At 37.6% G+C, this 26,578-nt stretch overlaps 1 protein-coding gene across 3 annotated transcripts in view; it reads right to left on the bottom strand.

The window, feature by feature from the left end:
• SDK1 (sidekick cell adhesion molecule 1) overlaps positions 1 to 26,578 on the bottom strand; it is a 363,622-nt gene that overhangs the window by 318,951 nt on the left and 18,093 nt on the right. The window lies entirely within an intron of this gene.

Genomic DNA, 26,578 nt, shown 5'->3' with positions numbered 1-26,578 from the left:
GTCATCTCTTTCCTGTGCTATCAACTCATTGTATGCACACGCTTGCCTTACAAAATTATAGTAATGTTAACTTCTAATTAGATAGAAGTGAATATTCTCTTAATGCAAGTATAAAGACACAAAGGAGTGCAACACAGCTTTTACTGTTTTCATTTTTTATTTCTTTCATCAATAGATAGATGCCTCTTCTCTTTCATAGACTATCATCCTCCAAGCCTAGAATAGCAATAGTATTTGAAAGAGCACCTTCTTTGTACAATGCCACTTTGCAGGATAGCAGGAAGCTGTGGTGTCCCATACCCCAGAACAACTGGGAGCACACGCCATGAGAAGTGGGATCTATGCCCTAACTTGAAGTCCTGCTCTCCAGCAGTTCTCCTCCCAGACTCTTCCAAAAAAGACCAAAAGAATCCAAATTCTGATCAAGGATTCAACCACCTCAGGACATTCTCCTTACAAACCTACATTGGTCTGCTCACTAAAACGCAGTAGTTCAGTATTCTTACACAATGAAAAATGGAATTGCATCTGTATAATAGCAGTACTGCCCTCCCTTACAATCATTCTGGATTTATTTCACTGTACTTAGCCTTGGTAGGTCAACTATTTGACAGGATTTCTGACATAAGCTTTTCATTTCATCCCCCATCCTTAAGTTGAATCGCACTGAAATTATGTGAATTCCCTCTGTTGGCTGATAGGTAGCGTCTGGTCACTGCATTTCCCAGATAAAGCCATTCAATTGTTAATTGTTATTTATAATCCATTCAATTTATTTGGATTTGGCAACATGACAAGCACCTCTTCTACGTATATTTTCCTCCTCCTGCCACAGAATTGCATTCGCCTTACTTCATTGCTATGGAATACGTAGCATTCACACGTTTTTCACTTATTGTCACGTTATCCATAAAAGACCACTTTACTCTTTACAGGTCACAGAGAAGAGTATTTCTCTACATTTTGGACAACAGCAAGCTTCCTGATAAACTCCTGGACAACCAAATACTGTAGAAAAATTCTGTTTGGTTTTTGTTTGCTTTTAAACCAACTATTTCAAGCTATTTCACAAAATTCAGACTAAAACTTGGGACTGAACTCCCCCCCCCCCCCCCAAATAACATCTTTTTCTTTCTGCTGTAGAGGGAAATGTCAAGAAAAAATAATAATAATAATAATTTGCTTCCACAGAATCTAATACACTTACTATAGAACAGTGGGAGCAACATCACTGCAGTAGAACTAAGCTGTCCTGCTCTATAAAAAGGCATGTCTAATTGACATCGATCTACCAGAGAGCCTGTGGAATATGCATGCACTCAGTAGAATCCTATACCAACAAGGGACATTCATAAACAGAAGCTGGGATTATCCACGGGTTTTCTTTTTGCAGTTGCCCACAGAAGCAGCAGTGCCATGTAGACACGTTTGAGGGAATGGTACAAGTAAAAACATAAACAAAGGTTCTCCTTCACAAAGTTTTACACTGGCTGAATGTAACTGCAATTTTCAAATTGTCTTTTTTCCCCTCCCCTCAGCTGTCTGGTCTTCTCATGCACACTGCTAGCAGAGATGGGCCTTGACAGATACAGAGAAGTGAATTCCCACTTAAGGGCCTCATACTACATCATTCATACCTCACTATAAAACCAAGAAACAAAACACAACAAACCAAGTACCATACCTTATTGTCAATTCCCCCAGACAATTCCCCTTCCAATTTCTGACTCTACAATATTGCAGAATCACTACAGACATCCCTTGAATGACAATAAACATATTAAGAAGCAGAAAAGAAACAAAGATTTGGAATGACACCACTGATCTGCACTCCCCTCTAATGTTAGCAAATACTTTGTAGATCAAGCTATAAATACCTTGTTTTCTGTCTTCCCAACTCAAAACAAAGTTACAAGTAGCAGTGTATAAAGGAGCAGCAGCAAGATCAGCTTTGGTACAAATGAGACCACACCAGAATGGATCCCACATCATTTGAAATCAATCACTGTGGCTACTGACATCAGCAGCCAGGACAGAACTGGATTAAGAACCAGCAGTCAGCCAGCAGCTGCTCTCAGCAGCTGAACTTTATGCCATACTGGTGATGTGTGAAACTAGCCTCCAATTTCTTTTCTATAATACAGAAATTACCCAGCAATGGATAAAAGAAGGAAAATGTGCTCAATGAGCTGCATGAAGAGCTCAGTGATCAGAAAAGAACACCTGGGCTTCCAGTAGAAGATAAAATTCACAGTAACTTACACAATAAGTAAAAATCAAATGTAACATTTTAAACATCTTCAGGTTCCCACATGTGTGTCAGTTTTCCTGTGCAGTCATGTGGGGCTTTTCTGGTTGTTCCACACCCCCCCACTGTTCCCAGACCTTATTCTCCAGAAATTCTGAAGAACATTATATAAATAATTACTTTCTGTAGAATTACATCCAGCACACAAACACCAAAATAAATCACGCTCTTCTGCAAACTCCTGACCTCATTATTCCTGAGGAAGGTACAGTACAGTAAATCTACTGATTTGTCTGTGCATTCTAAAACAGTCAAGCTGAAAGCTCAACTCTTTCACTTTTGGAAAAGAAGAGTAGCAAGTTCACCACGACAAACTTTTTCCTTCAAAAATCCATCACAACGTTTCCACTGTTTCTGACCAAAAAAATTGACCATAATTACGTCAGTATTGAAAGGACTCAAACAGTGCTGTTGGTCACGTTTACTGGATGTGCTGTTCTTTCTGTCGCTGATCCTATTCATGCAGTAGCATTAACAAAAAATGAGATTTTTAAGGCTACAAAATTGCCTCTCAGTCTCTTACAATTTAAGTACCTTTCTTCTAGTTTCACACATTCTGCTTTTCCCTCGATTTCTTGTTTTCTTTCAAGAAATAGATCCCAGTTCATGGTGTAATTTGAGGAGCAATTTCTTATCTTCTGTTTCAGCATAAACTGTGAAATACTTGTGAAATCTTCGCTTTATAATTGCATTAAAATTTATTTCAAAAGAAAACCAACAAATGAACCAAATCTAAACCTGTGTTGACTTCCTTATATCTGCATCACTCTGACACAACATCTCAGATCAGGGCGAAATTAGTTGAAATCTGTTATTGATTCTGAAACCCAAAGATGGCAATTTAGATGTCAACATTAGCTAACGTGATTTTAATGTTAACATACAACAACTATGACAAATGAATTGATGACACGTACAAATTTCTGACATCTGTAACTTCAGACAGCAAATGGAGTTGACAAATGGATCTGATGGCAAATATTATGTGACTCCATAATTAAGGATGTACTGAAGTTTACACTAAGCTGCACTGGGATGAGTGAATTTTCCAGTGATTTGCACTTTGGGTGGCTACTCCTAGTTATGAGAAGTACATGCAAGTTCAATCACTTCAAAAATATATAATCTACAGTATTGTTCTTTACCTACTTCACAAAGCCTCGAAGCAGAATCAGAAATTGTCTTTGATTAATAAATAGCTGAATATTTACCTCACAATAAAGTGTTCTAAACTCGATGCTTTATGAAAATTAGGAGGACTTATAGAAACTGTTCCTCAGTTTATTAGAAATATTTAATTATTCAACAGAAATATATAAAAACAAGTAACCCAAGGGATATAAATATAAACACAGCTCGCTTTCTGCAGCTGAGGAGATCCATTTTCCTCATTCCTCACTCAGTAATCATTGCACATACAACTCCTAATCACAGACAAAGGATTTTGTCAAGCCGTGTAAGAGCATAAAGCAAAAGATAATTGAGCACCAAAAGAACATGCCACAGAATTCCAAGGAGCTCTTTTTAGACCTATTTTGAACAGGCAAATGACAGCATCACTCAAGTAACTTAATACTTGATTAAGCCCATATGTTAAGCAAAGTCTTTAGCAAAATGTTTAAGTTCACTCAATTCCACTGGGACACTGGCATCACTAGATACAGCCCCAATGCAAGTTCAGCACTGCACACGTTGTCCTGGGCATTACTGAGGCATATGACAGGACCCTCCAGCACAGTACTCTGTGTGGGGTTGTTACACACTCCAGAAGCTCTTGTACAGCTGCTTGCTTCCACAAACACACAGTGCTGTGAAGCTGGAAAGAAGCCATGATGCTACAGCAGGAACAGTGCTGAAGGGCAAGGAAAGGGGAAGCAGGGACTCATTTGGAAGGTTTAAGTGCGTTTAGCTCCTCTATAATTTCGAAGCTGATCTTAAGCACAAGTTTAAATAATACCATCAACTGGGCAATAGTTCTGTTGAGTCTACAAAGCAACTCCAAGTGTCCCATGAACACTGTCACTTTTCTGCCCCATTTTTGGGTTTCACAATTCAATTTGCTATTCCAAGCTGTAATCAGAGATGATCTAGCTTTAAAAACATCCTCAGTGAGTGCTATTTACATACAGCAGGAGTCTTCAGCTACAGAATCTTGATTTATCCCTATCTGTACTACCTGCCATAGGTCTGCTGAACTTGGGTCATCAGTATTTAGCAGACTACGAATGCAGTCACCAAAAGTGCAGAACACTCCAAATAATACATGTCATAGTTCTTGTAAGTGACAGATTAGCACCCCTAAATACGTCTTCCTAAAGTTAATACTTTTGCAGAACATACACTGCTGACAGATGTCCTCATTCTCCTCTGTACATTCTGAAAATACCTTTTCTTATAAGTACAGCTTTTATGGGGAAAATTAGGATTCCAAGGTTTCAGACACATTTATTTCACATTTCTTGGAACATTTCAGTGTAATCCACTGAATAGATTGTTGTAGGTCTAAATCGTGAACCGCAGAGGAAACAAATAGCTTAAGAATAAAAATAATACATTTGATTCCTTTAGGACTCAGTTCATGATTACAATTCTGATTTCTAATGATTTCAAGACTGCGTTGCCTTCACGGGGCATATTTCTGTTTCATTTGGGGAAATATAATCGTATTTTCATGTATGACCTTTACAGGCTCTTTGTCACAGCTCGGTAACAACATCCTGGTAATTTCTTTCCATACAACATTTAACATTACTTTGGGAAGAACATAATAGGAAACTTCAAAAAATTGTACCATCAATGTCAATTCAGCCAACTATTTAATTTGGGCTTTTCTACCTCTAAAATTCATAATAAATGTGACTTACAGGCAATGAAGGTATAGAAAGCATAGGCAGACCGAGGCACTGAAAGTGCTCTGCTTTTTAAGACATTAATAACACAGTCACTGTTATGCCTAATTCTGCTCATTTAAGTCACAACATCACAATATTTCTATGACAAGACTTTGCTCATATGTTACCTCAGAGACCAACAGATCTGTGGTCTTTCACAGAGTTCAAACTCTTACTTATCTGCTTGCATTTTCTGAGAATTTCCATTAAAAAGTAGCTTAAGCCACCATAAGATGTTTTTAATCACCGCCATAAAAAAAAACCAGTATTTGTTTCTTGTTAAATAGTATTTTTGCACTTGCAGTTCTCACATTTGCCCGTAACAGCTGTGTGGAAAAAAACAAACAACTATTAATCTTCTTAGTTAGTAGTTCCTTTTCTCCTTTATTAAATATAATACGTGAACCTGTAATTACTGCAAGAACCTACGATATTTAAAATATGGGGAAGGTTCCACAGACCTTTTCCTCAGCAGCAATGCTGACTGAAGGATTTTCCATTGCTCCTGCTCTACTGCTCAACCTCATCCCCGCGCTGCCCTTCACTTGTACCACACACCTGCTGGCAGAGCTGCTTTGGGAGTGACCACGGAACAAAACCAGAGAGAACAACACCGAGCAGTTGCTCCCTCATTCAGTTCAGCGTGTGCTCCTAGAAACAGCTACAGGACAAGGTGAACAAGGCTAGTAATAAGCAGAATGAACAGAAACATCCTAAGGAAACACTAGTGCTGAATTCAACTTATGGAAAAACTACTAAAATACTGACAGATATCCAAAAGACGTTTGAAAACTGGTGTTTCAAGTTTCCTTGTATTGGGTGAGTTCTTTTCTCAGTTTATTAAGAAATCCTTTTTTCACCTCATTTACTTCCACTGCTAAAAGCACTCTCATCTCCCTCACAAAACAGCTGTATGCATACATGACATGAATATAGGCAGAGTAGGAAGGCAGATTTCTTAAAGGTAATTCATCTTTAATTTACCTTCTACATAGTAAATAGTGAAGCTGCACAAAATGTCCAGTGATATCCAGAAGTAAACAGCTTTTCCAGCGTGCACAGCTCATGTGTGAGGGACTGCCTGGCATGCAGCTGCCAAACCAGAAACAAACACAGAAGATACACACACATACAACCATGGATGTGCCTGGATATGTACTTTTCCACGTAAATATATAGAAGATACTTTTCTATACATAAAATATAGAAAGCAGAAATAAATATTTGTCTGGGGGGGAAAAAGCAAACAAACAAACAAAAATCAACACTACAACAATTCCATGAAGAAGAAAAGCACAAGCTGAGGAATCCTGATCATGCAGTGTTATATTCCTACCAGCAAGATTTCCACTCTCTACGTTTAATACAGCAAATTCAATTTACATGCACCTGCCAATTTGTTTTCTGAGAAGTAGCACTTGCTCCAAAGCTGAATCAAGTTCCTTCAAGGCCCTACAGCAGTCAATATGTCTAAACAAGGGTAAAGGAACCCAGAGAGCATTCATCTAAATTTAATAACTCTATGAATATATAATTTAGTACATCATATAGCAAAACTGAAGTACTAAATCTTGTAGTTAATGTTGTTTCCAGAAATAAATTAGAAGGTACATACATAATTATGTAAGGATGACATCTGGTTCTGTAGCAGAAGATGCAAACTCGAGAAAAATCAATGAGATTATATTGAAAGACTGGAGAGAAGAAAATCAAATATGAATTCCTGAGCCATCCTATTACACATTCGTTATGAGGTTTATTCATTTTTTAATTTCAGAAAATTAGCAACAAAATCTAGATCATAAAAAGCACCTCCACCCTCCATACAGGGGTAAGAAAACAGTAAGGAAACTAAAATCAAAGTGCCAACTCTACAGACATTGCCCTGAGAAAATGAGAGTCCGTGATTTACCACAGATTTTAATTTCTGGAATACAAAAGCATTGTATTTGTAATATTTTTTTTATAATTATTCTTTAAAAGGACTAAGCCAGGAAGCTGGAGAACACAACTACCAGCTTTGTAGTTGATGAGACAAAGGAGGATGATTGATTTTCGTACACTTGCATGCACTAACAGAAAGGTCGAAGATGGTGCTTTGTTGGTTGTACTGTTGATTTAAAGGTTAATCTGTGATCGAAGTGCAATAGGTATATTGGCCTCAGGTTTTTCAAAACCTCAAACAACACAGAAGATGTATGTTTAAGTACTTTAATCTGATGCGCCTCTAAGGATCATTCATTAAGTAGGCAGTGCAAACTGACAGACTGACTTTCAGAATCACTTTACCAGTGAGGAGTTGCTAATTAGCATGACACAGTTAGTAGCTAATAACTTAATTTCAAATTGAATGATGATTTTTTTTTTTATTTCAGTAAATGCCCCGTGAAATGTTGTGCTGAAAGGCAATATACTCCAAACTTAAGTTTATCCTGTGACCTTTCAGTTTGCCTACGTTTGCTCATTTCATAGCTTCCATTTTCTTTGTGCTGTAACCAGACCTTATCCTCACCATTTCCTCTGTTTTGCACTTCTCCATTTAGCAACAAAATGCACCATTCACATATTATTGACCCCTACAATACCACGATTCTGACTTACATTTTCAGCATGCTATCAGACAGAATCCTTATCAAGCAGCGCTGACTCCTTACACAAGAGTCAAGAAGAAATTCACCCTCCACCTCTCTGGACAAAAAAAAAAAAAATTCAAAACCAAACTATTTTCCTATAAATATAAACAAAAAGAAGAATTTATCATAAAGAACAACTGTAGCCTTTGGCTGAAGACTTACTGATGCTGTTCTGAGTATCAATAAATATTGAGCATCAATGATGTTTAACATATCTCTTCATCACATTGAGTTAGCATCATGAGCGAGGAAAAAATAAGTGCTAAGTTCACAAAAAACACTGCAGTTTTTCAGCAAACTTTGACAATTTTGAAATCTGATGTCACCTCCCACTGGTCCCAGACCTAAGGTCCATCTTTTAATTGCGTTTCATCAACTGGTGTTTATGTAAACCTGTGAGGTCCCTGGATCAATGCTATCATAGCTTCCTCACTGTCTTTGTGGAAGCTGATGAAACTTACTCATTTGTACATATTCATAAATATAAGGAATGTTAAGCAGAAAAACTATTCGACTATTGTCTTAGAAGATAGAGTAACAGAACCATATTTCAATGCTAGCAGGTAGAAATCAGCAGCTTCCTACCCCTATGAATCCGTAATTACTCCAATCTATAACAAATGTTTACCTATGTACTGCAGTTGTACTCAATCTGAGCATTCATTCCCTTCCTGACATCTTTAAACCATTTGGGGGCATAAATTTTCATTTAACTTCCACGTAAGAGTAAATGACTTACTCCTTACTCAAACATAGCACACCTTTATTTGGCGTCACTCTCAAATAATCAGAGATTCATACATTATCAGAGGGCTTGAATCAAATAACATCTTTTAACACTACTTTAGGCTACACAAATTTATTTTACTTTATGTTTACAGGCTAGCAGTACTGAACTTCAAAATGAAGCAAGATACTACAGTTTGTAAGACTCACAGCACAAATCACTGTGTTTGCAGCTCAGTGCTGACTGATGATTTTGCATGTCCTACCGAGGTGCTGAGCTCCAACTTGGCTCAGACAAGCTGAATGAAATTCCACACTTGATCGTTTATGCCTGTGCTGTACTAAACTGATGGAAAGGACTGAGAGGTGGGAGAAACAGCTGCAGAATTTTCAGATATCTCTCCTGTGTTTCTACTGATCAAAAATATTTTTCTTGGACTATTTCCCTGACTGCGCACTTGAGCTTCAGAAGGGAAAATGACTTTGCCCAACAAGATCATTCCCTTCTCGGTAAATTTCTCCTTTCCTTCTTCTCTGCTTCTTTTAAGGATCGCTCTGATTGCAAGAACAAATCCCTCAGACTACTCGTATAGATTCACTGCCTGCAAATGAAGAGTCCTCGAGATCTCCCTTTTTCAAGGCACTTCGCTGCCAAAGGCTCATGATTCTTCCTCTGGGATGAATTAATTTCCTTGTCAGATTGCTCTGAGAAAATCCTCCTCTCTGCAAATATCACCATATCTTTTAGTAAGACTTACCAGTTTCATCTAATTTTGTTACTTGAGTAAAGCAAGTATTTCCATTTGAAATGTGTGATTTTAAATATTAACTACAATAAAATCAACTTCTTGACACACTGTACTCATTCAAAACTCAATTTTTGCAATAGCGAACTGAAATAAAAGGCTTTTCAAAGGAAGGGAGGAAGCTCACTCTCATATTTCGAACATCTTTGCTTAAGCATCTGCTCTGAAGCATCCAAAGAAGAACAAAACGACGTATTCCAATTCCTGATCTAGAGATTAACCAGAATTCTGCACAGACAAGAGAAAAACAGGTGCCATCAAAGAACATCACCCCAAGCTATTCACTCAAAGACCACATTAGCACAACGTTCACTTCTTTATCCAAGATTCCACCATTCCCAATATAACTCCAGAAGCAAGTACAGCGACTTGGAGCCAGTGAAAATGAAGTGCTATTAAAACTGACATTTTCCCTTACTCCAGTGGTATTTTCTGATGTGTCTAGCCTCTCCACAAGGTGCTGTCACTGGGTATTTTTTTTCCCAAGCACCTGTATTTTTTAAGAGGTCAACTGTTGCTTAGAAATAGTCTTGCTTTTATCATTAACATTTCAGAAAACAGGCTGAAGTAGGAAAAACTTTCTCCCCAGAAGTGTTTCTCTCCAGGTAACGTCAGAATTTAGCACAAGATGACATTTGCACAAGAGAATAAGGTTTACCTCACTTACCAAAGCGAAACTTTATTAATTGGTAAGCCACATGGATTTCTGTACTTTGTCCTCCCTCACTTTAACCTAAACAGTGGGACAGGCCCCCACACTCACACAGAAAACTCGCACGTATGGCAAAACCAAAAATTATTTTTAATTAAAGCAATCCCAAGTAACAAGATCCTGACATTTTATTAAAAAAAAAAAATGTTTTCAAAGACTCAGATTTTCAATGAACAGCTTTGTGCATTAGCACAGCTGTTATTGAATATCTCAGATCCTCTGGAAAGCAATGCATGGCTGACCAATAGGATGACTTAAAGAAATGTAAGTACATACATTGTGGGTGTGATCTTGCAGAAACATGCTTACACCACCAAATGAAAAGAAGAATGTTTCTGGAAGCGCAGCTGACTCCTGAGAACCTTTTTCTAGATCCATAGTCTCAGACACAGTAAATGTGAAGGACCCTTGGGTTAAGGCATTCCCCTGCCTTAAGCAGTGAGACTATGGTGTATTTTAATTGTACAGTTCTTTTTCTTCCATCAGGAAAAAAAAATACTGAACTCTCTTTACATTTATCAAGGCTTGATCTATTTGCTACATGGAGTTCCTCATATCTAAAAGCTTCAAGAGTTCTAAATACGGCAGCACAAAAAAGAAGCTATAATTTTGTATAGCATATTTGATATCACATTCTTATGTTATTCGTATTGAAAAATTTCTGTAGTGTCTTGAATGCAATAATGCATAATTGTCCCTGTGTATTCAAGAAAGAATATAATCATATCCTAAATGCAAACATTTTGACTTAAAATATTTGCTAGCAGAACAAGCCTAATAGTATTTATGATACGTCTTACATTAAATATAAATTCACTGTTATAGCTAACATAACCCAATAAAATTGGAAATGAGCTGCTGGAACACTTAGGATTCATTTTCTGCAGAAGTAAATTAAAAATATGCAAATTGAAAACCTACAGTAACTACTGTAGTTACAGTATAAACAACAGACACTTATGTTTACCCCAATACACGATATCTGTCATCTTTCCTTGGGCAATTGAATATTTTGGGGTTTTTTTTTTGCAATTTGAAAGAAAAGCATTTAAGAAGGTGCCCGATTCTTTCTAGGGTTTCCTTCTCTCCAACTGTTCTCTGTATCCTAATGAGAGCGTTAGGCATTGCAGCAAGAACTGGAAGAATTAAAACAATTCTAGAGCATTCAAAGAGTCTCAGAGCTGCTACACATGGCTTCTTCTGACCTGTTCTGATGCTGGGTAAGCAAATCTTCAGGTTTCCTTTGGAACAGAATAGATTATATTTTTAGGGGGGAAAAAACACCACATCAACAGCAACAACAACAACAACAACAAAAAAAAACACTGATTTATCAAGATGAAATAAGCAAAGGAATAAATTAAGGATGCAGCTGTTGAAATTATCCTGCACCTGTGCAGTTATATTTCCAGTTCTGGTGTGTATTTCCAACCCAGTGCTGTGGTGTATTATGGAACACATCACAGTGCCACAATATCTACAGTTCCCCCTAGATAATTGGCTCACAAAAAAAAAAAAAAATTACAAACCCACAAGCCAGACTTAAATAGAGGTAAAAGATTTAAGTCTTACATTAATAATGAAAAAAAAAAAAAAAATAGATTTCTTCATCAACTTCTTGTTTTTTCAACTTCTTTGTTTTAAAAGTCCAAGATCTCAGTTTACATCAGGAACATTTGAAGTAAATGATGAAATCAATATCTGAATACAAAAATAACTTATCCATCCCACAGAGCCTCTCTTTCAAAAATGTGAATTAATATGCAATTGCAATAGGAGATATAGAAAATGGAAATTGAAAAGACTAGTAGACTAGTATATGGAATTCCTATTATCAGAACTAGCACAGTAATAAGACCGATAGCTACTCAAATGAAATGAAAATCAAGGAAGCATGACTGCAATACCATCCAGCTCTAAGTGCTCTCATTTCATTCTGAATTCTGAAGTTTTGTCTTATTGTGGAAAAAACAGACTGCTGGAGTTTTCAATCTGTTATTGATTGGCCAATATACGTAGTCAATTTGTTAAAAAGAGACAAATCTCATCATGTGCACAGAGAAGAACCACAGGCATGAACTCAAGTTCCCACTTGTGACGGAGTAAATTAGCCTGAGCTCAAAACTTACAGATAGAGTTGTGTGAAGCACATTTCTAAGGGCAGCACTTATAAATGTTCCAAAATATCCCAGACACTCAAACTCTGTTCTCAATATCATTTTCTTTTTCCCCACTGTTCAATCTACACATTCTATCTGCATTTTCCCATACGAATAAATAGGTGCTGTAGGCTCATGCTTGGAGAGAGTTAAAGGCTATCTATCCTATTTAAGTGAATTAAGTTAATGGGAACCTTGATGACACAGGAGTTCTGCCACAAATGAAACCAAACAGAACCCTTTAGAATATATTTGTAAGTCCTACCAATGCTTTCCAAGTCGGTTTTTAATGCTGCTTTATCAATACAAAGAAAACCTTAATCTTTTCGTAGGCAAACTTTCTAGATTGTGATATCCTCATTAAAGTATTCGCATTTTACATTTCACTTCTTACCACAGGAATCTCAATTTCAGTCATAAGAACGAGGGATCCTTTCTCCCTTTAAGTTATTTCTTGAACAACCCTTTAAATATATAACCCATTATTTTTCCTCTCTATCTGCTACACAAATTCAATATGCAGTGTGATTGAAACCAATGGACTCTACAGTATAAAAAGCAAACAAAAACCTATTGCATGCAACCACATCAGCATTTTAGATTTTCTTTATTTCTGTAGTTTAGAGGAAAATGCATCAAGATAGCTTAATTTTCACTGTTTTTTGTACTGCAAACGGAAAACCACTGGCAGCAAATAACTGAAAGTATGTGACCATGTCTAAAGTTAGTCTTCCAGAATGTAAATTTGAATGCTATATCTATTAAAACAGATTGAATTACCTTTCTTTTTAAAAAGAACTGCAGCCATGCAAAGAAAAATGGAGCTACAGTGACTTGGTCCTCAGTTGCCCCTTAATTTTATCCAGACACATTGCTTCTAACACTGAATATGCATTAAGTACATCGCAGCTAGCTTCTTTCCAACCAAAAGCAGCACATGTTAAAGAACAGGAACTTCTGTAATCATTCATTTTTTCAACTCTTGTATACAAAAGCCTGTGCTGGAACACCAAGCTTTGCATCAGCTTATGTCTGAATCATTGTCCTTGTATTCTAGTTCAAAAACAAAGACAAACAATAACTCCCATTGTCTGTACTATCTCAGGTTTTCTGCTCCACACCAAAATATTCCATTTCATTTCTACACTGTTAGTCAAGACAACACAGGTTGATAGTTTAACTATTATCTAAAAGACAACCAAAAGAAAGCAAGTAATAAACTAGCTTTTTTTATTCTCAAAACTAGAAACAACAGCATTCATTTGAATGGAAACAGAACAGTGTCTGAAACACACTTAAAGGTAAAGAATTTCAAAGAATGAATTCTCGGTTTTTAAATTATAGCCTTAAAATAAAACTAAATCTTGACGTTCAAACAAAAGCACTTTTTCCAAGACCATAAGTTTTTGTGTCTATTTCCTAAAGTAGTTTTCTGTGAGCAATAACTTAATAATTCCAAACCTTAGTAAAGCTTATTCATAGCCCAGGCACAAATCAGGTTCATGTGCACTGCTTCACTTTAACATCTACTAGCATCTTCGTGATGCTGCAACTGATACATTCTTGACCTGTGTCAGCTTTGGGTTTTTTTTTTATGCTTTGTTATCTACAAGGCCGCATGTTAAACAAGAGGCAATCAACTGCCTCATATTTCGAAACAAAGTCTTAAGAAAATGAAGAAATAAGAAATCTAAGTTTAGAAACTTTATTTAAAAAATATATACATATATTTTTTCAGTAATTGGATCAAACTTAATATTGAGCTTTTTGAACGAGCTGCGTTGGGGGCAGGGCAGGGGGATTGACAGATTCATCTATCCCTTAGGGGTTAACATTTGTATAGCTGTCTCTCTCAGTTGGCACAACCCAATTGGAAAAGAAAGAACCATCTGCCCAGCTGTCTGGAATGCAGCTCTGTCTGATAATTCTCATGCTGAAAAATAAACATTCACAAAGCCCACAAAGTAAGGAAAATTGTTTACTTTCCTTACAGCAAACAATCAGGCTATCAAGGAACAACTTTAGAAGCAAACAACGCACTAAAACTTGGATTTTTGCTTTCAACTCTGATTTTTTTTTTCTTTACTTTTCTATTGGATACTTTTCTATTGGGTCACAAGGTTTGCAACTTGACTCATGAAACACAGAAATTATATTAAAAAGTCAATACAGTCATTTCAGTTCACTTAACTACTACCAGCACTGCTATGAATGCTCCCAAGAAACAAATTAAGATGATAATAACAATTCTGATGTGTAAAAAGAAATGCAATAAAAAAAGCTTATAAAGTGTTAGTGCTAACATGTCATGGCATTATAAGAAAACTATTTGTCAGCAAATAAAGCAATTAGTGGATTTAATGTTTTTTCTTTGTTGTTGTTTGTTATTTTTCCTTTAGTTTCTCCCCCCAACATTACGACTTCTGTTCAGACCAATTGAAAAGAGCACAGAATAGCAAAGTACACACATCTTCCTCAACATCTTTAAGTAAATTGCTTTGCTTTTATTATTATCTCCATTTTTTTTTTTTTTTTTTTTTATTTTTTAGGAGAGAGATGAGATAGGAAAAGTGTTTCTCATCAGTAGGGAACGCTTGGACATAGCTGTACAAAACTCCATTCTCCAGCAGATTAAAGTCTGAGCAAAGTCTACATTTTGGGCAATCTTTTTAGAACTCTCTAGTAAGGTTTTCCACATCCCAGAAGGATTCAGATACACACAGTTCAGCTCTCAAACTAACACCATCACACAGGCCTGCACTTCATGCAGTGCTTTGTGTTGGTTTGGTTATCACTAAGCAGGGCACTCACAGCTCCCTCACTGGTCTGATGGGCCTCATGATGCCTTATGACTGAAACAGTCATGACACAAAAGAAGTGGTTTGCAACTGTGTTCTGTCTGAATGATTCCTATTTCAGTGCTTGGGCACATCTTTTGTACTTGCAGGAAAATTAAGTTCAGCATTCAACAAGGCTTAATCTGTTTAAGCAACAGAAATCAAAACTCACATGAATGGGCTATCATGGTTGTCTACTGGTTTGCAAAACCATAGATTACCTAGCTAAAAGGCTATTGCAAGACTTACTGTTTGCAGGACATTGAAGAGCTCAAATCTTGCAAGAATGAAGTTCAAGGTATCTTTTCCTACAAATTCTTAAATCCTTACATCAGGACTGGCAACATCGCACATTTGTAGATCCCTGTACTCAGAAGCTATGAAGCAGTGCCAGTCAGAGGAAGCTAGGATACTAACTGAGCCACCACAAACTCACTTTCTTCTGAAGCGATAGTTTCCTTAAGGATACACCGCTGTCTCCTTTTCCAAGTGGTTGGGCAGCCCTCCTCACTCTTTTGTTAAGACGCATCAGATGGGTTTGTGAAGCAATTGCCTTTATTTCTAAGAAAGGTACAGACAGCTGAGTGCCTTCTTTGAGTAGAAGAAACTGAAGGCAATTTCCTAATTTAAAGCCTCAATCTCTCCAAAGGAAATGATCTTTTCCCAAATAACCTCTAGGGTTACAGCCATATTAATCCTATGACTACTTCTCTGTCTTGTACCTGTGATTTCTATTTTCTTTTACACACACAACTGCAATAAATCAAGAACTTGAACAATGAACTACTAAAGAAGTCTTCCCAGGACCACAGTTTAGGCCTTGTACATAAGCACACCTCCTCATACAAGTGGGTCAAGGAAGGAGATGACTTCTTGCAGCTGTGAAGATTTCTGTTTCTCTCCAGCATTGCCATGCCACTCCTTCTTCATATTCACTCCATCAGGTCTGTAATTGTTAACTACTGATATCACATGAACAGATGTGTAACCATTCCTGTGATCTAATAGCAAGTTAACCCACTGCCCCACCTGATCTTCAGCACAGTCCTGAAATCTGAAAGTCACAAAATCCTTTAACCAGCGATCAGTCAAATAGGAATGAAAATCACATCATTTAGCAATGCCAGATTTTTCCACTCTACAAAATTAATTCTTATATTGTACTAAATTTAAAAAAGTAGTCATACTTAACAGCAAAAATAAGAATCACCTAAACCATTTGCTCGTAACACAGAAATAAACAGCAATGTGAATTTTGTAGGGAAGCAGAGGGCAAGGAGGAGCAGAAAGCACCAGTATAACTAATTCCCCCTGTAATTCTTTGTTATCCAAACAATTCAGAGTAGGATTAATCAAAATTTAAAAACAAGACAAGCTTACTGACACTGTGCAGCAATCTTCTGTGCATTTCTGAAGTGCCTCAACAGAAGCTAGCAATAACAGTCCATCTGAACCCCAGAACAAAGAGCAGGGAAGCATTTCAAAGAAGAAAAAAAGGTTGTTGACATTACCTAAGCTGCAGAATTCTTCTTTCCCCACAAACTCTCATGTAAAGAGAATGTGCGTATATATATCATTCTTATAGCTACTATTTTGACATATTGACAAGGATATTCTAACATACTGTCCCAGTAAGTTTGAGAGGGCACGTAACATTAACATTAACATAAAACAAACATGGAAGGGGTCCCTGAATTGTGAACCAAGTCTCCTACCTTCCCCTGCCCTTTGCATTTCAAGCTCTTTCACTCCTCTAGAATTTCTCTTCTCCACTCCTGCATCCTTTGCATTGTGATACACTTCAATCAACTCCTCTCCATCTTCAAACTGCAAATGGAAATTTTAATATCAAAATATTTAATTTCACATGGCTGAAACATTATGGGCTCTTTTTTCTACCCTACTGTACAATTATGCTCAGATTTGTAAGCATGAAAAATTCAAGACAATCGTCATACTACATGAAAAGGGTGACTACTCTCCTCTTTGTCAGGATAATTAAACAAAAATATATATACCTAACTGCACTGCTCCCAAGTGAAATACTGTTACATCCAATCATACATCCAATAGTACTTTCTCACTTGAGCGGACTCAAGCCTGGACTCAGACAAAAGGAAAAATAGGAACCTCAGTTTTCCTAATCTTCAGCATTAGGCATTTGGAAGATCAAGGATCAGTTTTCCCATACCTGGTTAGGATAATTTCTCATAGACACCCTGTAAGGGTCTACCCTTCACTCAGAGAAACAGAAGCACTCCACTTGAATCACTTTGGCTTGGTGTGGGTCACAGTCCAATTAGAAACTGCCTAGAAATGAGAACACTTAATTTAGACCCCTAATTAAAAACAATCAGTTGATCAAATCACATGATTTTGCTGGATGGATGTGATGTTTTTCTTAATAAAAAGGTGAAGCACTGTGGCAGCAATTGATGGATTTCAAGATGGAGTCAACCAACGATGACTGGTTTGTGTTGCTGTTTGTTTTTAAACCTTCTGAGAATAACGTGGAATTACAACTGTTACTTAGAAAAGCTTATAGAACACTTCAGAATGGGGGAAAATGCAGTTTAATATTACCATTTTTTCTTTTTTTGTGCTGCCTTATTTAGAATTCTTGGAACTTCTAGACATGAGGAACTCCATGTAGTAAATAGATCAAGCCTCAATAATTGTAAAAGGAGTTCAGTATTTCTTTTTTCCTAACAAAAAAAAATGGAACTGTAGAATTAAAATAAACCAGTCTCACTGCATAGCGCAAGGGAGTGTCCTAACCTGACAGTGCTTTCCTTTTATTGCCTGAAACTACAGATCCAGAAAAGCAACCTCAACTCAAGAGTCAGCTGCACTTCCAGAACTTTCTTCTTTTCACTTGGCAGTGCATGCGTATGTTTTTGCAAGTTCAACCCACAATGTATACATTCAAAATTCTTTACATCATCCCATTGGTCAGCCATGGATTGCTTCACAGAAGATCTGAGACATTAGATAGCAGATATGCCAATGCACAAAACCGTTCCTGAAAACAACTAGAAACGCTGCTGTATCTTTCCACTTCAGAAGTAAAAGGAGAATTTGAAAGCTGAGAAACTACAGACTCAAGGATGATCTTTGAATTCTCATAAGCACAACTAAAACCATGGCATCTCCAACTTTACTCATTCACAAATCTGACCTAAACTGAAGCCATACAAAGTGTCATAATTACCCAAGGGTAATAAGTGAGGAACAGATTATTTTCTTTTCAGTTGTCAACTGAAACAGACCAAAACCAGCTCACTCACAGCGTACCATTAACTTGTCTACCCAGAAAGCCAAATCTTCACAGGTATGGCTCAACATCTACAGCTCCTCACCTAACACTGCACATGTATTGACTGGGGATTAAAAACATACCAAGCTAGGCTTCCTCAGCCTTCAGAAACACTTCAGACAAGTACATAGTTTCTCCTGAATGACTCTCACAGTGACAGCCTTGACGTTGTATATAAGAAAATCTTTTCTCAACTAATTGAGCTGAGCTTTCAAGTACAACAGCACCTTTGCTCATTTTGACACCAGTAGACAGGCAAATAAACTGCACTGTATACCCTTCATTGTTCCATCCAAACTGCCAGAGATGGATGAAGGATAACAGAAAAGTCAAGTTGCAAGAACACTCCGACCCTATTAAAGTAACTGGGACCTCAGCTGTGTATTGAATGCTATGGAGGATCTTGTCTGAAGTATTGCCTTCTTTGAAATGTAAAAACCATTTTCTGAGATCGTTTTTTCTCAAGATAGCTGGACAGCCAGCAGGTTACAAGGCATTCAAAACAGCATTCTGTAATCCCTACCTCATCAGGGATCCTTCAACAGGCTAAACATCTCCCCTCAAAAAAAAGTCATAATCAGAGCACATAAATAAGAAGGGAGAGGGGAAAGTGTCTTTATGAGAGATCAAAAGGGTTATTATGGTCTTAGATTACTTGTTGGATTAGTCTATATCTCTCTTGGATTGAAGAAGACAGAAGACAACCCAAATAGTAATTTTAAAGCATCATCTTGTGACCACTTTCAAGTTCTAAGCGCTTATCACGCATTAAGCTACACAAAATCGTTCATCTCCCTAACTTCATACATGCAGCCACATACGATTTTTTTTTACTATCCATTGCGCAGCCATTCATCCAACAACTCTTCTGTAGGTCGCACTGTGCACTCACTGGAACCTCCAGGCGCATCCCCGCTGGAACCCCGTCGCCGAAGGTCGCCGGAGGTCCCCTCACGCCGTAGCTGGGCGCATCCCGCGGCGCCCGGGCTCGCACCTCAGCCCCAGGGCCCGGCCCTCTGGCGCCCTCTGGCGGCGCTCCCGGGCGCCGAGCTCGCTGCCCACGAGTGCTGCGGGTCGGCGCTCCGTGGGTTTCTCCCTCGGCGCTCTCACCGCGCTGCCTCCTCACCCCGTTCGACTCTTACGCCCACAAAGTTTCATTCAGATGATTACCGTGCGGTGCCAGCTGTTCTTTTTCTTCGGGTAAATTTCTGAACTTCCCGATTCCTTTGGCAGAAATAGAACTGGAGCTGACAACAAAACCCTCTCAGACTTCCAGTGAACGGTAGATACTCGAGCATCTTTATGCTCTCCAGAGCTCCAAAGCCATAGCTGCTCTGTTACACAGCTCACTTCCTCTAGCGGAAGATGAGAACTGAAGAACAAAATGATTTCACAGTTCCTTTAACGTGTGACTTTTCCTGAAGTATGAAATAAGAATAAACAGGCAAACAATTATCATCCATTTGCCAATTCCCTTGCATCTTCCTCCTACTCTTAAACATTCTCTGGAATTTAGGATTTCAAGCTTATCTTGGTTTTCTGACCTTCTAGCTTCTCCTGAAATAGGGACTCCACTCCTTTCTGCTAACAGCTTCCTTTGCAGAAATATCGCTTTGTATTTAACACAGAAGCCCATCACGTTCTAAAAGAGCACACTTCTGCTCTTTGGCTCCACTTCATCTCTTTAAACCCTGCTCTGATACATTTTTCCTCCACAAATGCAAACTGCTCCTCCCTGCACATGAACACATTGTTTTCTTCCAGACAAACAATGTGATTTTGAGTCTGAGCCACACAAAGAATTTCAATAAACACTGAAACCCAGGCAAACAGTCCTAAGGTATACTGTAGGGAAGGCAGTTTAATACTAGCAAACACAATCAGAACTGAAGGATTCTGATTTCTGACCTCCAAAATAGACTGCAGGAAAATCCTAAAAAAAAAGGCAGAAACCACACCTGACTTACAGGAATCAAGCCTGAAAGAAGCATGAAACCTCTCCACCTTTCTACCTGATCAAGGGCTGCAGAAGTGCAGGTGACTACAGCAAGTTTTGCTGGTTTTTGTTTTAATAAACAACAGTCCCAGTTGCTAGCTCTTCCCTAGCACTCTCCAAATTCCCCAGAGGCTTCCCAAAACTTGGCTGCATAATCTCTTCAGGACACATTTTGGATTTTTGCTTACTTTATTAACAAACAGTAGCTCAGTTCCCTTCAAATTTCAATTCAGGTCAGGAAGCTTAGGCTCATCAAAACCACGAAACAGAAAAGGATTTTGTATAGCAGGTGCCTGAAATACCATCTACTTTGGCAACCTGGAGTGCTAGTAGCAACAAGAGCAATTAGACTCAAGAAACACAGTCTTCACATGTTGCATAGCGAAGTAATAGACAGATTGACAGTAGAATCTCTGGAATCTCCTTTGTTGAAGTGTTTAGAAAACAGATTAATATCGTTCAGGAATTGCTTTGGTACTACTGATCCTGCCATAGCCCAGGAGAACACACTGCTGAATCTTCCCTTTCCCTCTAAGCAGGGCCACTGCCCCAACCTCTCATCTCAGCCCATTAATCACGTATTTTAGTTAGTTTTATTCTAGTTTTTAAAAACAAACTCAAGTTTAAACACACAGCACATTCTGTGTCTCGTTCTACAGCACACGAGCACAGCAGGCAGGAGAAGGCACAGGTGACAGAGTCTGCTGACAACCCTAAACAATACAAGAGACAGTAAAAGTAGCTATGGACAGGAACAGCTCTAAGCACACTGCTCCTACACAGCTGAGGGACAAAGCAGCTGCAACACAGGGTAGAGATCTACCCAGGGGATGAACACATCTACAGCAGACCTCTGATGAGAACCAACTTGCCAGGCCTGAGGCTAAATGGGCTCCAGGGACAGAGGTTGTGGGCTGGAAGTGCCAGGTGAGGCTGGTCAGGGCAATTAAGACCTCGTGCCTTACAGGCTCTGGCAAGTAATACTTCTTACCTGCGTGTCCTCTGAGAGGCACAGAGCCGGCAAGTGAACCACAGCCACACCTCAACAGTCTATTACCCTAAGATCAGCTTGAGTTTTCATCTCACTAAGCATAGATCACTTTATGTTAAGAGAAAATGAGAGTAGAGACGTTAGTTTAAAAAAAAATAATGACTCATTATGGAGGAGAAACATTTGAAAAAAAAAAAAAATACTTCAGTAATACTCCTGCCAATTATTTACTGCTAAATAAATATTTAACTAGTGGACCAAAAGTAGAAGAAATCCTACATGTTGCTTAAAAAAAATCTAGAGCAAAACCAAGCAAGTCTAATAGGATGTTTTCCATTTACTAAGAATAATTTACAGAAAATTTTCATTGTGAAGGGAATTTTTTTTTTAATGCAAAAAAGATGATCCAACTTCAGCAAAACAAGGAATGCTTGAGTTACCAATAATATCACTTCTCATGTACTTGAAATTAAGCTTTTGCTGAAGTATTACACTGAATTGGGCCTATAAACACTATTTTTTTCGTTAGTTTTATTAAAACTGTATGGAATCATTGCTCAATGATTTGGGGATAGAATTCAGCTGTATAAAAATCATAACCAAATCAACCTTCCAAAACCAAGATTAATAAATTAGTTCTTGGACTGTTCTTCATTATCAGTTCCCAGCAAAGAACCCTCGAATGCCAAGAGTCAAACAGCCTGTAGTCAGCACTCCCTGCCTTAATGAGCATCTCTTGTTGTTGGGATGGAGAAAAAGTTTGTAAGAGAAGACAGAAGAATCCATCTACCAGTACCCAACTGCTTCTAACTTGAATAGAAAGCACTGAACAGAATGTGTTAAGACAGTCACTAATATTTACAATATAGACCCCAATTCACAAAGGGGTTTATGATATACCTAACTTTTAGGTATCTATTTTGAGCAGTTCAAGTACGACTTCAGCGTCGTAATTGAAAAGAACTGAGCACTTGAGATTCTCAGTGGCAAGTAACAGCAAGGAGTGGAAAATGTTAGATGTAAGGTTACCTGGAGCTAAGAGGCTAAAGAAGGGTTGGTTAGAAATCCTATTCTCAGAGACTCAGAGTCCCACCTAAAGAGCTGAATCACTTGCCTATACATAAATACTTGAGAAGCCTTCTTACATCACAGCTACTTGCATGCTAATAAATACAAAGGTATTTCCCCGTGATCATCCATGCTGATATGCTGTTAGCACAGTCCTTTGCAGGGCTTGGTGATACGAGTTAACAGTCTCACAATCAGTGCCTGAAGGTGTTTCAAGCTGGTGTGTCCAGGACCAGTTTCCAATACACAGTTTCCATGCTTCCACCTTGTTTTGATAGGCAAGCAACTTAATATATGGATTTGTATCAATATTGTACTTGCATGTAACTAAGCCCTGACTGATGATTAAAGAGCAATTTCAGCTGATCTCTTCAATTTCTGTTGCTTTTTTTTTTTTCCTGCTTGGCACTGCTCCATCACCCTAAGAAAATCATCTTAATTACTTCTAAGTTAAATAGCCCCTTCTCATAAAACTACTTCAAATATAAACATACGTTTAACTGAGCTTGATTCTTTCATTCACTGTTCATCTGCAGATTTTCCATCAGCCCAAACGGACCAAAAGGAAGAGCTCTCTGCAAAGGAACAAACATACAATTAACGGGACCCTCGTCAAACAGCTGCCTGCAGATGAATACCCCAGATACCTCCCAAAGTCTTGCAAGATCCATGTCATTGAACATACTCATTTCCCTGCCAATCACACACTTTTATGTAACAGTAACTAGGCTGATGTCAAAGAACTGAAACAAAATTATATTCCATATGTCATACCAGACGCGACTTCTAAAGATCAGCATATTTATAAGGCAAAAATGCATCTTAAGTAATGCAAATATGGAGAATTTCTTGTTATTTGTAAAATAACCATTTTTCTCTATCTACAGTATACTTTTCTGCTCTTCTTTAACAGGATCAAAGAAATTAAATTCCATGCAGTAGAAAAGATCTGAGAGGGAATAACATCTGATATTATGCAAAATGTCAACAACTGCAAATTTCTCCTTCCAACCTGTAATGTTAGTGTCTAGCAGAAATCCATCTGGTCTAAGCTAAGGCAGAAGTGTCAGTTTGGTGATGGTCACAACAGCCCAAAACACTCCAAGTTCAAAACTAAGTGGGACATGAACTAAATAAATAACTCCTCAGTTTCTAACTGAAATCCAGCATTCTTTGCATGTGCCTCTGGCAAATGTCTAATTGTGCATCTAAAAATCGAACTTTCAAACCAGCACTGGATATATCTGAAAACATCTGAAATGTAAAGCTAGCTGATCAACAATTAAAGGCATTTGCTTCCAGCTGAAGACCAATATGCAAATAAAAACATTATTAAAAACCGAACTCATGGATAGTTAGCAAGCCATGCCTGCCTTTATTAAGGTCATAAACTTTCAAAGCAGAAAAATATAAAAATATTTGTCTACCACCTGAAGATGTGGTTCTCTACAAAGTTGATAACTAACATGTATTTCAACATATCCCACACGTACTTTGTTAAATTGCCTTTGGTGGTAATGTATAATTAAGCTAGCCTAATTTAACATCAATATCAGAATAGCTTGCCAGTGGAAACTCTATGCTAGTTAAATACATAATTTGCCTAGCAGGAACATAATTTGTTATCCAGGACTCTTCACAAAGAAGTGCTTGCATTTCTCTGACAAACACTTCCAAAATGTGAAAGTCAGACTAAAAATAACTTTAGATCAATAGTTAAATTACTGGGGGAAAAAAAAATAATGATAAAACTCCTTTTGATAACGAGTCTGATTTTGTCCATTAACGTGGCTTTTGTTTTGAGAATCCATAACTCCAAGTAGCAGATTTTCCTATAATTAACAATGCCATAAAATGTCTGCAGCAAACTCCGGCCAAACCATCTTCAAAAATGTTTGTTCTTACTCCTGTCTTTATAATTTTCTTTTGTTAGGCTGAGAGTAATGTCATCTTCATACGCACTTTATGATGCATCACTAATAAACTGTAATAGAATTAATAGCTTCCAGGAAGCAAGCACTATATCCAGAGGAGCATTGTTGCACTGCTCTTTTATACTCTCACAGCTAACAACAAACTTTAATTTCCCCAAATAGCTTTCCAGTAACACAGAAATACACAAATTAAAACCTATTTTTCTTCCATTGGATTTTGTCATATTATAAAATAGATAAAATATCATTGTCTGCTACCACATTTACAAAAAACTGTTTTAAATGAATAAGTCTTTGCCCACATTATAATTTAATTCTGTAAATTTTTTTTTAGGTACAGTGAAATGTCTGATGACCATCAGTTGTTGTCACAGTAATGGTAAAGCTTCCAGCAGCTGAAATAGGCCTGCTGTACAGCTCTACAAGGCATTTTCACATCAATACATGTTTGTTGCACATAGTAAAAAAGGCTACTTCTTTTTTTTTAAAAAAAAAAGAAGAGAAATCCCAGAAACTCTATTAAAATAACTGGAATAATTTTTTTCTTTGGTAGCGGAGGGGAAGAAACTGGGTGAAAAGGAGCTGAAACTGACAGAAATGAAGTGACCGAAAAATCACTGGATGGATTCTCAACTGCTACATCACAGAATTACTTCTGCAGAAAAATCATTTCATATAAAACAATATTCATACAATATCTGCAGATGCTATAATTAAAGCTGACTCATCTAAAATAGTCATTGAAGCATTTTTATCCAGTAAGTTAAATACTCTACAAACTATGGCTACCCTGCACTTCTAGTACTGATGATGTCATGGATAAAGTATGTAGTACAATCAAATTAAGAAGTGGTGATAGCCTACAGAGCTTGCAACATAGCAGCAATAACTATCCAGTATCTCAAGGCAACATAATTTTAAATATAGCCTAACCTACAGGAAACATATTGACCACTACCACTCAAATGGCTGTTAGAAAGGAAAAAATGGCTACAGATAATCTATATTTCAGATACACATAGCATGGATATGAATGGTTTTCAGCGGGAAACTTCTATACACTAATTTACTGCAGGTTCTAAAAATGACAGAAATTGAAATGAGAGAAATTCCATTTTTATGGTGACCAAAAACAGCAGGCAAGGCTCGTTTTGCTGGTTGGGCTGGATGATCTTGGAGATCTTTTCCAACCTTGGCGATTCTATGACTCTGTTTTCTAACACCACATCCATCCATTTACCTGATTCAAACAGCCATTAAAATTGTTCATGGTTCTTGAGCTCATTAAACCTGATCCAGTTACACCTCAGGCTACCAATAAACACCCAAAAACATTTTAGACTAATAAAGTAAATTCTATGATTGAAAAAATCACAATAATGAATTAGGGAGCTGCTGTAATGGAACTGTAATACAAAGAAAGCAGAAAGCCAGGCCTAGTTTTTAAATTATTATTATTCTCACAAGCCACCAAATAAAATACATGCACACATTTTCTTTTAACCAGATCCTATGGAGATAGCCATTCCAACAGTTCCAAGGAGAAAGGAAACAACAACAAAAAAAAAGAGAAATCTTTAGTTCAACAAACAAACAAAACCATAAAAAGTACAGCAGTCAGTGGAAGAAAGTTGCATGAGTCAATTCATAAATTCAGTGAAGAATCTTCAATCAAAATCAGCTTGGGTGTACAATCAAGAAGCAAAGGAGGAATAATAAAAAGCATAGGAATAAAATAAATGCAAAATTGAAAAATAACAAAATAAGTAGCTACTAAAAATTACTGATCCACAAAGGTATCATCTGCCAAACATAACAAGGAAAGGACACTTGGTGAAGAAACAGAATCACAAACATCAGCATACGAGTGCTACGGTTACTCCACTGACAGCTGAAAAAGATGCATGCAAAGGAGCTTGGCCACACTGTTACACGTGGCCTTCAGAGCATCGACATCCTGACAACTTGCAGGTCTGCCACCTGATTCTTTTGTCTGCAAATCTGAATACTACTAAGGACAGTGAAGGTGACTCAAGCCCTTCCCACAAAGCATTACGAGAAGCACTGGGAAACAAAGAAACACAAACCCTCACCATTTCAGGAGGACGTAAAATGGGACCGTGCTGTTCAAGCATCCCATACTCTGCCTACACCTCATGCACTCTAAAACCTCATGGCCAGCCAGTTTTTCACATTTCTGT

Source organism: Lagopus leucura, unplaced genomic scaffold, assembly GCF_019238085.1.
Source record: "Lagopus leucura isolate 7727_CA_CO unplaced genomic scaffold, USGS_WTPT01 Super-Scaffold_760, whole genome shotgun sequence".
NCBI lineage: Eukaryota > Metazoa > Chordata > Aves > Galliformes > Phasianidae > Lagopus > Lagopus leucura.
Note: the sequence above shows the minus strand (reverse complement) of the source record. Positions and strands in the feature narration are given on the sequence as shown.